General features: G+C 34.0%; 1 long non-coding RNA gene across 1 annotated transcript; it reads left to right on the forward strand.

Moving 5' to 3' along the window:
• The first annotated feature begins 11,475 nt into the window (after window positions 1–11,475).
• Window positions 11,476–13,056, forward strand: LOC136302691 (uncharacterized). Its single transcript, XR_010724115.1, has 3 exons — window positions 11,476–11,617; window positions 11,744–11,871; window positions 12,427–13,056. It is a non-coding gene; the product is annotated as an uncharacterized lncRNA (long non-coding RNA).
• Window positions 13,057–13,289: the final 233 nt, after the last annotated feature.

Raw genomic sequence — 13,289 nt, forward strand, 5'->3', positions numbered from 1 at the left:
TGCAGCAGGCAACAGACACCGAGAAAAATGGAATTCCAGGGAGTAAAAATGAAGCTTTGACCCAAAATTATCCCTTCAGTGTAAGGACTACTATATATATCCATATATATATATAGATAGATAGATAGATAGATAGATAGATAGATAGATATAGATAGATATAGATAGATATAGATATCCATATATATATATATATATATATATATATATATGTGTGTGTGTGTGTATGTGTATATATATATTTTTAAGAGAATTATACACTGAAAAAATGCCACAGAAATAAAAACTTAAAATCTCATCAATAGTGAGCTGTCATAATAGCAACAGATAAACAGACATTTGCTGCTTTGGAAAAAATAATGATGAATGAAAACACAAAGAAAAAAATATGCAATTATAAATCAGTATCTAGTAGGTCTACATTTCAGGAAGTGAAAAGATGCTTTAATGAAAAAAAATACCCAACTCAAACTCCCAACCTTACTAATATACATCTACAAGAAAAAAAATGAAATTAAATTTGGGGAAAAAAAAAAATCATAAGAAGGCAAAAGCTTTTAGATATTATTAACATTGGCTTTGAACAGAGGATTTTTTTAATTTGTTCGAGCAAAATAGGCCTCCATTGTTTTGGATAACTGATACGGTGCCTTTTTTTTTCTCTGTCATTTTTAGCATAAATTATTTTAAGCTGATTAAGTTTATTTTTTATTGGTCTGTAAATGATTTTTTTTTTTCATTTTAAAATTAACTGTACTGATCTGTTTATATTCTTTAAGGAAAGATCTGACACTGAAACTGAAATGGTGTAATTAAATATATGAGAGCCATATGTGAGTGATGAAAAAAATAACCTTTTACTCCACAATTTTGTCTTTTATTTATATAAATGAAATTAAAGGATCAAATTGATAACTAGTTCAATCTAGATCTTCATCTGTACACTCATTTATCTGATAACTTAGATAACACTCAATAAAACTAAAAAAAAAAAGAACAACATGAAAATTTCACAGAGAAATACAAAAATTACAATGGACACCTAAGACTAGCAATCTAAAAAAATAATAGAATTAATGTGTAATTCAACTTGGAAGTTTGTCTACAACTATTAAAACATATGTCTTGAAGGATTCAGTGTAAACATTTATAAATTAAATTGAGACTGAATTTTTCCTTTATTTCTCTAATTTGTCTTGATGCTCAGACTTCCAGTCTCTATTGATCTTTTTTATGCTTTTGTTTGTTTAAGTTGCTTTTCTTCTTTTTTTTTGTTGTTGTTGTTTTGTTGTTTTTTTAAAATTAGCTTGGTTGGGTTGAGGTTTTTTTATATATAGGTTTTAAGTTTTCTAACCTTTTGGTAATTGATAAAATAATATGTATATATCAATGAATATTATGTATAAAAACTTAAGAATTGGGAAGCCTCATTAATTTTTCTCTTTGTACTTTTTATCAATAAAACAGGTCTTGTAATGTTGGTGGGGATCTTGGGGATTTTGTCTTCTATGGTTTTGATTACATAAACATTCCTGAATTTTGGATTCCTCCAGAGATATTTTAGGTTTTTTCCGCTCTGTTTTTTTCTCCACTCAGGTTTGTTATCTATACTGGACTTTAGCGTTACCTTTAAGTCTATTTAGAATTCATAATAGTGCATCAATTATTAGAGTAGCAAATAAACTGAGGCTGTCATCTCTTGAAATCTTTTAAGATTTGAAGCATTTCCATCAAAAACAAGACTGCAGATACCTTGAGATTCTCTGAGATATTTTCGGTGCTGATGATAAAAATCTGGGCTACTTTCAGTGGCTTTAATGAAAGAAAATAGTCTAGATTCATGTCTCCTTCAGGCAGAAACAAAGCTAGAATTCCTGCTATGTTTAGATTTTTTAATTTTTTTTTTTTTTTTAACATGGATTTAATGTTGATGAAAAATTCTTGACTGGAAATTCTAAGCAATACTGTCCTCCAAAGGAATTATTCTAATAATGGCAGTAATGCCATAAATAGTCTTGTAATCTTTGTTGTGTATCAACCAGTTTATGTGGTAATTGCTCCGCTCATAAGTGGTGGAGACCATTCTTCCATTTTGTTGATGAAGAGTTGCTGAACAGACAGAATGAAACTGCTTCCTTGGTTTCACAAGAGAAATCAGTAGAAAACTCAGGGATTGAACTTGTACCTGAATTTTGAACCCAGCTGGTATCCAGATGATGAAATCTTCCTGGTATCCTGAGACCTTATTTAGACAGCTGAACACCTACTGCTCTTACACCAACAGTGCTGGGTTAATCTGTGGAGAAGTAGCTTGCTGCATTGACACAAAGTACAGTTCCTGCAACCAAAGAGAAGGATGATCATCTTCATAGAATCAATGCTAAATAAAAACAATGGGTGTTGATCAAAGTTCAATAGTGCTTAATAAAACAAATGTTCACTAATGACAAAAAAAAATCCATAAAAATTCAAAGACTGTGTAATCAGGACTTGATGATCTATGAGAAGAAAAATCACAGCAATGCCCACTGCAGTGCCCACAGCACTGCCCAATGAGACTTATGACTGGATGCCAGTGAAGCTCTTGATTTTTTTTTTTTATTATTTTTTTTTATTTTTTTTTGGGATACAGATTGTGTTCTCAATGACAAAGTAAAGAAACAAAGCACATACTCCCCCGACTTACCTTTGGAATGGACTAAATCTAGTTGATCTTTTGAAAATCCGAGCCACTGATTTATTTTTTCAGCATCATCCATTTGAATATGTCCTTTTATAGCAAACTTTTATTTTCATTCTGTTGTCTTAAACCCAGTAAATATGTGATAGAAATATATATCTCACAATGTCATGATTGTCTGTTGTATCATGCTGAATTGGTTGTCACACTTAAACAAATAGAAAATCTACCAACTTTAAACTCATGTAGAAGATTATTATGACATAATTCATTAAATTGTTTGACTAACATTTTTTAGCCAGGTCTTATGATAAGCAACACTGATTGCTCGAATCCTAATTATTTCAAAGGTATAAAAAGCTGAGTTTCCCATAGCAACATCGGAGCAATTACACAGGTGTCATATAATGAAACATCTGTGTTAGAGTTTAGGACTTTTTTAGACTGAGGAGCAAAGAAAATGGTTCCCAATTATGGGAAAAAGAAGATTCATCTTCCTACTAATTTGGCACAAATGGAAAGGTTAAGTTTTTAATTGCTTCAAAGTAGAAATTGGACTAATACAGTAAGAACAAAAGAGCAGGTCCTCAGAGTGCTGTCGTAAAGAGCAATGCAGTCTCCAGTTTTGTTTTAAGCAAAAGTGATCAAAAGACATTTATACAGAAATAAACATAGCTGTGAACAATCTGTTTCTACTCAGTGTGCTTAGTCCTCAAACCTCAATCCACTGAAACTCGTTTTATGTGATAAGTATTTTAGTGCAAACACACCGCAGGTGCTTGCCATTGAAGTTTGAAGTTGACTTTTACACTTTTTCCCTAAGGAGCAGCAGATGGTGATTCTGCTCTCCGTAGGTTTTTGGGAGGTAAGAGAGAAAGCAAACACAAGAAATTTGCCTCATTTTCAGGTGTCCTGCACAAGGGCTAACCTTCCATATGCTAACCTTTTCAAGTACTGCTCATACACGTACCATTTGAAGTGTTATCAAGGAGGACGCACAAGCTATGGCCTTTGCTGCTTGTGTAGAGACCCAGATGAGTGAGGGCTCTTCTCCAGGAGCCCAGGTGCCACAATAGCTCCTCACTATTTTTTTTTCCTTTAGTTCACTTTCAAACTTATTTTATTTACTCTTTATCTCATCCCTTTCTAGACCAAAGTACCCCAATATCAGAGTGGAGATATCCTTTTCTGTCTTGTTATGTTGCTTGTTATGTAAAAACAGTAATGCTGGACAAAAAGATATATCAAATTATCAGCCATTTTCCAGGGTAGATAACCCTGATATAATTTTCAAAATCTAGTAGCATTCCTAAATTTTAAGGCTGAGAACTATAATATATTAAGGCATTTGTATAAAGCAGCTTGGATAATAACAGAACTTTCAGTCAAGGTTTTTTTTTATTTCCAGAAGAAATTTGGATTTTCTACTGGTTTGTTTTTAGTAGGAAATGTTTATTTTCTTGGAAAGGTTTTGAAGTGTTTGTGAAAGAATTTTTGGGTGAGAAAGAGTTTAAGTTTTTTACTCTTCAGATACAATTATTCTGTCACATTGACTGACAGAAGAGCTAAACAAAGCAGTACCTCTGAGTACGTGTTTTAACACGATAGGATTATTCATGGAAGTTTTAGCAGTTGTAAGGGTGCAAATTATGGGTAAAAGTCTAAATTCTATTTGACACTCCATGAAGAGAAAGGTTAACATTCAGAATGTCATCATCAGGGTGCAGAAATCATCCTAGATTACATAGGAAGATATATGAGGTGTTGCATTGGAATCTCTTCCAGGTTTTCCAGTCTTGTTCTCATTCTTGAAAAGTATTACAACAACCACATCATGTGTTATCTGGCCTCATGCAGATGGGAGATCTATTGCTTGTTCCATGCAGAAAAAGAAAAGAAAAAAGAAAAGAAAAGAAAAGAAAAGAGAAGAAAAGAAAAGAAAAGAAAAGAAAAGAGAAAAGAAATCTCAGATTATGCACTCTGATGAACAGCAGGCATCCTTTCTTAACTGATGCCATTTTATAATTCTTTTTTATTCCTGCAGACTACAAGAAAAATAAATTCTTTTTTTTCTATGTTATTTAGCATGCTTTTAGGGCCCTTTGTATACAGAACATTTCATGTGTCATTTGCGGGGGTTGGTGATTGATATCCAGATACAGAATTGGCTGCCTTTGGTCTTGACATTTTTAAAAAATACAGGTTTCCCAGTCTTCCCCATATGTTCCATTTATACATTGAAAACTAAGAAAAAGAAGGCACATGTACAAGAGAAACAAGATGTTGGGTAAAGTGAAAGTTTGTTCCTTGGTTTCTGGAAAGCTAATCATTGTACTTGTGGAGTTTATTTCTCTTTGTTACTGTGGTCTTTCCTCTAAGAGTCAACCTACTCAGTTGCCTGTTGATAAGGTGGATGACCAGTTTTCTAGGCATCCAGGAAGGTGCTTACCAGTAGCTACAAGGACTTCAATATTCTCTTAATTTGACCCAGTGGTATGGCAAGGTTATGTAGAGTTTCTATGCTCTAGTTGCCCAGCTGTAAAGCAGAAACAATATCAGAGCTTTAATTTAGAGTGGTGATGTGAAGACAATCATGATAAAATCTGTGTTATATTTAGTTATTATAGTAATGATGGTTCAGAAATATATTTTAAAACTAGGAAAACTGATTTTTCCCCTCAAGTTTTTTTTTTTTTTTTTTTTTTTTTTTTTTTTTTTTTTTTTTTTTTTTTAATTTGGAAACATTGAGATGAAACTGTATGATTATTCTCTTCTGGAAAGGTTAGCAATATTGAGAGACACATGTGTGAGCTTGTGTGCAGGCTAATAAAAAAGGAGGATGACCAAAGGCTGACATCAGGTTATATGAACTGAAATACAATGACCTGTGGATCATGTACTGAGATATTCTAATGTCATGATGTTGCTTGCCAGTAAAGTCTTTAACCCCATGAGGATACTCCAAGCATTTTATATTAGGAGAAATTTTAAGTGATTCCTTAAGGAGCTTACTATACAAAAAAAGTCCTAACTTACTTCATTAGAGTTCATCCTATTCAGCATAATTTATTTCACATCAGAATTACTCTTGGTTGGAAAGATAGATAACACACTTCAATTAATATTTTCCTAATATAGCAAGATTGATATAGTATAACATGCTTTACAAGATATTTATCTTCAGGAGGTGCCTAGTCTGTCTTATGTGATTAAGAATTAATGATGTGACATAAAGCAGATAATTGACTTGCCTTAAATAAAGTATATGTTCATACATTGTCATAAAGTTATGCGAAATTATGCCCTGATAAAAGTTAAATATTTAAAAAAAAAAAACAAACAACACCTTAAATTTGGAAGAGTGAGGGGAAAGAATTGTGAAAGGGGCTCACTGGCTCAAGGATGGGTGGAATGAAAGAAAGGATTGGTAACAATCGAGGAATGATTGATAAAATAGGTTTCATTGTCTTCTCTCTTGCTGTTGTCAAAGGCTGTAGTGCTTGAACCTTTCTGCCAAACAACTGTACTGAAAAACAGAGAAAATTATTAATTCTGCACTTTTCTTACTTCTATCAAATTTATACTGCTCTTATGCTTCTCTATTTTGTAAATATTGGTTTTTTCAGCACTGTTGTCCACAGGCCAGGTTTTTGTCTTGGTTATATAGAAAATCTTAACGTGTCACACTTACAAATAAATCTTCTGAAAATAGAAACCAATCTGAAGTTATACTTCACTAGATGAGCATAGCTTGTGATTTAGTGAAGTTCTTTTTCTTTTTATTTCATTTGATTTATTTTGATATAATGAGTGAGTAATATGGAAAAAATTTGGTCTAAACATTTGGTGTCATAGAGGTGATGTCAAGAAATGTGTTAAAGTTCATGCTTATTATGATAATCCTAAATAGATGTTGTAATAACAGCAAAAATGTGTTTATATAATATGAAAGGCCGATTTTTTTTTTTTTCTTTAATAAACCAGTACACTACATTTTACATACTAGTTTTGCTAGGGATGTTAAGGCATTACTCTATTTTTCTGGCAACTTGTAACTGTGGAAGGTCTTTTTCCTGGAGGGAGCAGCCAATTGTGTATGGCTGATGAAAATTTCAAAAATCTGTACCAAATTGTGTTATGATTTTTTTCATTTTACAAGTAAACAGAATTTATACGGGACTCAAATTTTTGCCTTTCAAGCAAACAACCGCACTGTAAATGTTTAATTTTAATTCAGCCACAAAAGCTTGAATGCCAGCTCAATGAGTATGCAAATTTCTTAAGAGTCACAAGTTGGAAGCACTAATTACTTTCCTTTGTGCTTATAACTGACTTCAGAATTGTTCAATTCATTATGTTGCTTTCACAATAAGTCCCAGTAGCAAAGAAGCTTGTCATTCAAAATGGCATTGAGCATTTTATCCTGATTAAGACAAGGAGTCAAGAAAGCTGAGCTAGCAATGGAACTCTGACACTCTCTATGTTTATTTAGAGGCCCCGGCAGTCCTCTGCTGGTAAAACCATCTGTAGTTTAAGACTGTGATTATGTAAGATTTCAAGTATCTTAATTCCCCTTGGTTCCTACAGAATTACAATTTCACAGTAATGTCTTTTCATAATAAGAGGTCATTGATCAAATTATCACAGTGCTCACTCTATGTACAGTCTTACACATTGCAACTTGCCTGCTTTTAAAAAGTCAGTGCCTTTTGCTAACTGAAGTAACTGGCACATATTCCTCTATTCTTCACAACAGACTTCCATTATTAGATACAGGCCGTGGTATTGGTGATCTTCCCCTATCATAAACAATATCTGAATCTGTGAAACACTATCAATGCTTGTTATTTATTTCCACCACTGCCCCTCCACCCCTCCCCCCAATTTTAAATGGCTGATGAATGAGGATATATCATATCATTTTAGGATCTTTCCTTTCCTACTGGCCCCTCACTTCAATGAAATTGCCACAAACCCCTTTGATATTACTTACTGCATATTTGGGAGAAAAGAAATCTGACAAATGGAGAAGTCCATTAAAAATAAATAAATAACATAAATAATTCAACAAAATGGGTAAGACAAATATCTGGATTGATAACATTTAATGACTATTTCTGTTGCACTAAATTTGAAGAATAATCTACATATCAAGTGACTTGAAAGTAATCAGGGTATAATACAATATCAAGGTAGATTCAAAGAAAAGATTTTTAGCATTGAGTTTTGATAGTTATTTTTACTTCTTTTGAAGTTTTATAATAGATTCTAAGCATGTTTTGATGCTTTTCTCTGAAAACATAAGGAGTGGGCACTCGGGTGTCTTTTAAATGAGCTCTCATGTACACAGTTTGTTTCCGTGAACTGTTTTTAAGAAGAAGACCAAATATTTTAAGACCTACAGTACAATTATTAGAATTGTTGATGTTGCAATTGGGTCCATATGTGTCACTCAGCTGCTGTCAAGTATGCAGAAAGTATACACTGTATATTAAAACAATCATGACAATACACAATGCATTTCAGTGTTGTAGAATGAGAGGTGTTTTCTGCAACTGAGTGTAACATTGTTTGGAAAGAATTGTTACTGCCTAGAAGAGTTTCCTCCCTACTCTCCTCCTCCCTTGTTCCTTTCTACTATCCCCACTTGAGGCCAGTGATAGATGTAAGGAAGAAGCTTATTTATTTTTTCTTACTTACAGTTTAAATAGCACTACAAAAATTTAGAAGGGAAAAGTAGAAAAAAAAATAATGATGGTGTGCGGAGAGAGAGTAAGAATAATAAATTGTGTTGTGGAAATCAAAGTCATTGTCTTATGATATTAAGAGAAATCTCTCTTTCTTCTTTCAATGAAGTTTGGCATGTGTCAAATGCCTTAAAACTTCTATTTGAGTTAATTTTTTTAATCTGTGCCAAACATTTACCTTTTAATTCTAACATTATCAGCTTACTAGCTAATTACGATCACAAACAGAAAATTCCCCATCTGTGGTAATGTAATTCATAATAAAGATATTGTCAGAAAGGATGTGGAAAGATTCCGTCTCTCTCATGATAATCTGATATCATAGGAACTAAGTCATATACCAAAACATATTCAGGGTTTATTTTGGTGTGGAAATAATATTTCTTCTCTCTATTTTTTTTAAAAATTTATTTGTATTTTTCAGTTTCACCCTCCATTTCATCTGATACCCACCCACCCCCCCCCAAAAAAAAAAAAAGAAAAGAAAAAAAAAATCAAACATAGAAATAATCAAAATCCCACAGCTCCCTCCCCCAAAAACCCAAATGCCCAAATTCATAACTCCAAAATATCTTTGAAACTGTGCTGGTGTAGGTTTGTTGTTTGTAGTTTTTTGGTTGGTTGGTTGTTTGGTCTTTTTGGTGTTTTTTTTTTTTTTTTTTTTTTTTTTTTTTTTTTTTTCTCCCAATGTCTGTTTTACAGGGGAAGGGAAAAAGAAGATACCAAGTTGTGAATATATTTTTCAGAATCAAATTTCTGGGGTTTTTATTAAGTCATAAGTTTAGCCATTGTCCTTCAAATAACTTGGAGGAATCTGTAGTTCTTGCAATATATTTTTCACTTAGCACAGAGAATTGAAGCATTTCATTTATTCATGATCCTGTTCATCCAGTTCAGTCAGACATCTATGCAGCCATTCTGTAACTGAAACCACAGTTTATGCACCATCGACAATTTCTGCGAGTTTGTGTCCCCTGATTTGGGTAATTTGAGGCCACACTTCATGTTCCTCCAGTTTCCCCCTCTGCAGTTCCTCCTGTGGTTGGGTGGCCTGTGGCTCTCAGTGGGTGGGGTTTATCTGTCCGCAACACATCTTCTACTCCACTTTCTGCTCACTCCATTAGTATTCAGACCTTGTGGAACAAGCTGAGGGTTTATCCTCAAGGAGCAGCTGCAAAAGTATTCAGTTCAACGGATACTTTTAAAAACAACTGCAATTCCTTTTCAGTCTTGTTAGAGCTGCTCTCTTTTTTACTCCAGTTCAAGCTAAGTTGTCTGAAGAATTACCAGATGTACAGCATTGATTTGAACTGTAATAATGTGCTTGAAGATTCATTTCTAAAACTAAAGTGAAAGCTAAGTATTTTTGCCAATGTCAATGGCAGCAGTTGTCCATAGGCTGATGGTGAAATGTTCAGTTCTCTTTTTTCTTCCAAATCCCTATCAAAACTTTCATGTCAGCATGTCAGTTGTGCACAATCATGGTGTCCTTTCTTTTTTTCTCTTTCTTTCTTTCTTTCTTTCTTTTTCTTTCTTTCTTTCTTTCTTTCTTTCTTTCTTTCTTTCTTTCTTTCTTTCTTTCTTTCTTTCTTTCTTTCTTTCTTTCTTTCTTTCTTTCTTTCTTTCTTTCTTTCTTTCTTTCTTTCTTTCTTTCTTTCTTTCTTTCTTCCTTCCTTCCTTCCTTCCTTCCTTCCTTCCTTTCTTCCTTTCTTCCTTTCTTCCTTTCTTCCTTCCTTCCTTCCTTCCTTCCTTCCTTCCTTCCTTCCTTCCTTCCTTCCTTCCTTCCTTCCTTCCTTCCATCCATCCATCCATCCATCCATCCATCCATCCATCCATCCATCAGAAATACTGTGCAATTCCTGCATGTTCATGTTCAGACTACAACTCACCTCAGGAAAGCAGCTATCTTATAAACTAGGATTAAATGTAACATCAATTTTACAGTTAAGTCATTAGTTGCAGGTGAATTACATCATGAGTTCTGTTTACGCAGTGAAACACTGTTTGAAAAGGTCATTTCAATGTAGCATATGTTTCTTTTTTGCTTTGCCCTAATCCTCATTGTTTCAAGTATCACTGTTCCAGAAAGAATGGCTAGGTCCATTTCAGTTGGTAGTTGTAAAAAATATACTGTTACTGAACACAAGTGATTGTTTGCTTACAAATAGACTATTTCTGGGTCTCTGGGCTGGAAAGTCCCGTTGTACTCCCAAGACACAGCTCCAGCTATGAGTGCTGCTCTTGGAAGAAAATTGAAACTCCACTCCTCACAGCAAATGGTGTTGTGCCTTTACATGAAGCATGTCAGACTGTATTTTTAGCTTGATTGTTGATCACATGAAGGTGTTATAAATGTTGCATAGGAGTACAAGATCATGCGTTCTGAAATCTTACCTGTGTGGCAGGTAACATCATGCCCTTTAAAACACAGACTGTACCCTGGGCTTTCCCTTTGTGCATAAAATCTCATTCACATTAGGTCTTACCCTTGTGTTTCTGAGGGTAAATATTATGGAAAAAAAAAAAAATCTTGGCCTCAAGGTCACTTACACATTGCCATGTAGATTCACTCAGAAGGTATTGCATCTCAGGTTTTGAAATAGTCAGGATTTTGATATGTGCTGGCTTTTCTGGAAATGCCTCTACCAATAGAGGAAGCGGCAATGCTTTATTTTAAGTAATTAGTTCTATTTAGACTGTGTTATGATCCCACTCCAACAGTGCTGAATCAGTATATGTGATGGCTCTGAATTAAATGCTTTGGAATTTCTATTCCATGAGAAATTCTTCAACAGCAATGTTCAGTAATGATTCAAGACAAGCAAAAGCAAAACAAAAGCCTAGTCTTCCTGAGAGATGAAAATTTAATTTTTGGAGCAGCTCTAATAAGCAGTGGCATTAGTTTAGTTTATGCAAAAGATACATTCCTTCCTGAAGAGCAGTATTTTTCCATACTTAAAATTTGCTTGCATATTTTGGTTAATATAGCCTCTCTTTCACAAATGAACTTGTCATCTCTGTTCTCTCACTATGTTTGGCCTCAGTGAGACACCTATTATGCTGAAGCAACTGATCAAGAGCAGCTCTCTACTCTGCCAAGGCGAGTCCCACCTGGATATCTGTGCTTAAAAGAACACCAAAAAGAAGTTCAAGATTTCCCAGAAAACTCTTTTTTACATAGGACATGTTAGTAAGTATGTCACATTGTCTGCTGGCTGCAAAACGAGATGCACTAACTGTACTAGGGAGCAGGATGTTGAGTGGATTATGAAAGGCAGTTTTATGGTTGCTTTTCTTTTTGGTTTTGCCTGTTTAGGACTGTTGTCTCTTGGGATCAAGAGGGAGTGGGCCTGGATTTTTCAAGTGGTGTTTTTTTCCTGTGGAGAGACAATATAATTATTCCAGTTTCTACTGAAGAGAAGCTGAGGAGACAGAGACCTGAAGGTAAAACATCTCCCTTACTTTGGAAGGGAATAAGACCCTACTGAAAACTGTTTCTGACATAGAAAAGTCTATGTATCTGTTCTCTTTTGTTAATTCTGTGTGACTTTTTTTGTTCTGTTTTATTGATGTAGAATCTTGTTACATTTTTATTTATTTACTCATTCTTAAAAATATTGAGTAGATGCATGGTAAATCTTATGGTCAACCTGTAACAGCACAAAACTGGAATTGAATTATCTAGTTCTCTTGTTGGTCTGCAAGACAAAAGAATCTTATATACATTCAAATCATGCTGCTTTGGTTTGCCTGTCTGTCAAATGGAATAGAGATGTGTTGGAAAGATGCATCATAAAGACCATCTAATTATTTGAAGATGAGCATCCAATGCAAGCATATGATAGAAATTTTGAGGAAGATTTAGGGATAAAAAAAGGAAGTTGTAAAGATGCCATACAGCATTACAGACTCCACATCTGCCCAAAATAATTTTGCTGGTATTCCACTACCTTCCCATAGGGTTTTTTTTTTCTTATTTTTCTTTTCTTCCTTCTCCAGGTACCTTTAAAAAGCATCCCTTTCTAGTTTTCAACAAGACATAGATGGCATTGACTATAAACTCTGAAGCATTTTACGCGTTACTAATGTATGAATGCCAAGGTGATCACTTCAGCAGGACTGTACAATTCAAGGTCTCTGCATGGTATCTGTTTTTGTTTTGTTCTCAAAAGGATTTTAAATTTGATTTCCTATGGCAGTAAGGTTATCTGCTCATATTTCATCTATGAGTAATTTTTGAACTGTTCTTAAATTGTAATCAGATTTTAGATGTGATTGGAAGACTGACTCATCAATCAAGTCTACCTTTGAGGAGAAAGGAAACAGCTATTAACTTTGTCAACTAGCTGTTTCCAAACTCTCAACTTCTTCAACATGTTCAGAAGCAAGTCCGTGCTTCCAACAAGCTATGGCATAATTATCTCTGGCAGCAATGTTCTTCCTTGTCTCTGGGGGTGAAGACTTAATGCTAAAGCAATTGAAAAAAAAAAAAAAAGACTTTTTTTTTGTCATAGATTTGAGATATTTTCTTTCCTTTAGAGTTCTAGTTTTTATAGTCTTTACTTCCAAAAGCCTTCCATTCCCAGCCTCAGTTTTTGCCACCTTTGCATGAGTTTCCACAGCTCCACTTACACCCAATACCTCATAATTTTGTCCTGTCACTTTGTGAAAATAAAAATTGCATTTATTTTACAGTCTGACCAAGGACCTTGTGCAAACTGATCACATCACTAACTCTTTCTAAAATGTATCATGGGAGCTTTTAGGCAAAAAAACTATTACAGGTTTTATTGGAAATGTTTGGGGTGGGGTTTGCTGGAAATTTTGAGTCCAATAAGATTTGAACAAACCTGATTTTTTTT

This window comes from Chamaea fasciata, unplaced genomic scaffold (genome assembly GCF_029207755.1).
Source record: "Chamaea fasciata isolate MVZ Bird 193981 ecotype frontalis unplaced genomic scaffold, bChaFas1.0.hap1 SCAF_1, whole genome shotgun sequence".
Taxonomy (NCBI): Eukaryota; Metazoa; Chordata; class Aves; order Passeriformes; family Sylviidae; genus Chamaea; species Chamaea fasciata.